Source organism: Sprattus sprattus (genome assembly GCF_963457725.1).
Source record: "Sprattus sprattus genome assembly, chromosome: 19".
In the NCBI taxonomy this organism is placed as follows: Eukaryota; Metazoa; Chordata; class Actinopteri; order Clupeiformes; family Clupeidae; genus Sprattus; species Sprattus sprattus.
Window position 1 is genome coordinate 28,828,854 of NC_137917.1, and position 2,500 is coordinate 28,831,353.

The 2,500-nt window shown below is 45.3% G+C and overlaps 1 protein-coding gene across 1 annotated transcript in view; it reads left to right on the forward strand.

Moving 5' to 3' along the window:
- Positions 1-2,500, forward strand: part of stk31 (serine/threonine kinase 31) — a gene marked incomplete at both ends in the record, with an annotated part of 37,224 nt that overhangs the window by 17,552 nt on the left and 17,172 nt on the right.

Below are 2,500 nucleotides of genomic sequence, written 5' to 3' on the forward strand. Positions count from 1 at the left end.
TTTGCCTGTCAGTTTGCTAGGATGTGAATATCAGGGGGTGTGTTTGTGTGTGTGGTGTGTGTGTGTGTGTGTGTGTGTGTGTGTGTGTGTGTGTGTGAAGAAGCAAGTGGAGCAGGAACTACTGGAGGAGACAACACTTAGAGAAGAGTTGAAGGTACAACGCACACACACACACACACACACACACACACACACACACTCTCGCTCTCTCTCTTTTATGTGCAGTCTATCACTCATATATCCACATACTCACAATCGCTCTCTCTGTCTGTTTCATGCCTACTCACATATTCTCTCTCTCTGTCACTCACAGTTACACACACACACAAACACACACACACACACACACACAGCAATAATGTGTAAAGTGTTCCTAGGAGTGTGTGCGTGTAAAAGAGATGTGTGTGTGTGTGTAGAAGCTGCAGAAGAGGGTGCAGAGTGGAGTGGAGGACAATCAGAAACTTCAGGAGGAGAAGAGATTCCTGCAGCAGAGAGTTCAAGACCTTGGTGCACAGCTACGGGTACACACACACACACACACACACCACACACACACCATACACATTGTATGAGCAGAATTGCCCCATGAATTTTGAGGAACTCTTAGTTTGTTTTGTTTTTTGCTTTGTTGGAGCTTTATTTTGACATGGTCTCAGGTCACCTGATCACCTTCAAAATGGCGTCTTCCAAGTGCTTGAGGCTGAGTTAGACAATGGAAGTTAGCTATTGAAGATGCTGGAAATTAATAGTTTTTACCGCTTCACTGCTTTACGCTTCACTGCTTTACGCTTCACTGCTTTACGCTTCACTGCTTTACGCTTCACTGCTCTACGCTTTACTGCTTTACGCTTCACTGCTTTACGCTTCACTGCTCTACGCTTTACTGCTTTACACTTCACTGCTTTACGCTTCACTGCTTTACGCTTCACTGCTTTACGCTTCACTGCTTTACGCTTCACTGCTTTACGCTTCACTGCTTTACTTCTTTACGCTTCACTGCTTTACGCTTCACTGCTTTACGCTTCACTGCTTTACGCTTCACTGCTCTACGCTTTACTGCTTTACGCTTCACTGCTTTACGCTTCACTGCTTTACGCTTCACTGCTCTACACTTCACTGCTTTACGCTTCACTGCTTTACGCTTCACTGCTTTACGCTTCACTGCTTTACGCTTCACTGCTTTACGCTTCACTGCTCTACGCTTTACTGCTCTACGCTTTACTGCTTTACACTTCACTGCTTTACGCTTTACTGCTTTACGCTTCACTGCTTTACGCTTCACTGCTTCACTGCTTTACGCTTCACTGCTTTACGCTTCACTGCTTTACGCTTCACTGCTTTACCACTATACTATACTATTAACCCCTTATTTCTTTACTGCTTGAACGCTTTAGCTTAATTTTGGACATTTTTTCACTGGACCACCCTTGGCTGTTTATCCCCTGCTTGCCTGCCCTGCATACCTCCCTCTCCCTGTCCTCCTGCCTGCTGGTCTGCCTGCCTGTCTACCATCCTGCCTACCCCTGGATCGACCTGCGTGTCCTTTCCCTGCCATCACAAATCAAGTAAGCGCGTTACACTCCCCAGCATCTAACAGGAACTTTGAACATTTTTTGACCGTACATTAGTAAAAACTTATTTTCGGAGTGCTAACAATTGGATTGGACTTGGAATTGTTTGAACACACACACACACACACACACACGTACACATAAACACGAACGCACACACATTTATACACACACACACACACACACATATATAAACACGCATACACGGACATATACTGTATATACACGCACACACATATATACACGCACACGCACACACATGTATAAACACAAACACACACACGCATATATACACGCACACACACATACACACACACACACAGAAATACACACACACACACACACACACACAAACTGTATATGCTCACAAACACACACACGCACACACATATATATATACGCACGTATATATAAACACGCACGCACACACACACACAAAAGTACACACACACACATGTACACACACACACGTACACACACACACCAATACACTTGGCCGTAGACCTACAGGGGTGTGTGCGTGCATCTCTTGAATTGAGCTGCCTTTGGCTGGCAGTTTGCTAGGAGGTGGAGTTCAGGGGGTGTGTGTGTGTGTGTGTGTGTGTGTGTGTGTGTGTGTGTGTGTGTGTGTGAAGAAGCACCAAGTGGAGCAGGAACTACTGGAGGAGACAACACTAAGAGAAGAGTTGAAGGTACAACGCACATTCACACACACACACTCTCTCTCTCTCACTCAAACACACACACACACACACATTTTCTTATGCTGAGACATACACACACTTGCACACACTCACATACTCACAATCGCTCTCTCTGTCTGTTTCATGCCTACTCACATATTCTCTCTCTCACACACACACACACACACACACACACACACACACACACACACACATCTCTTCTACATGCACACACCCTAACACACT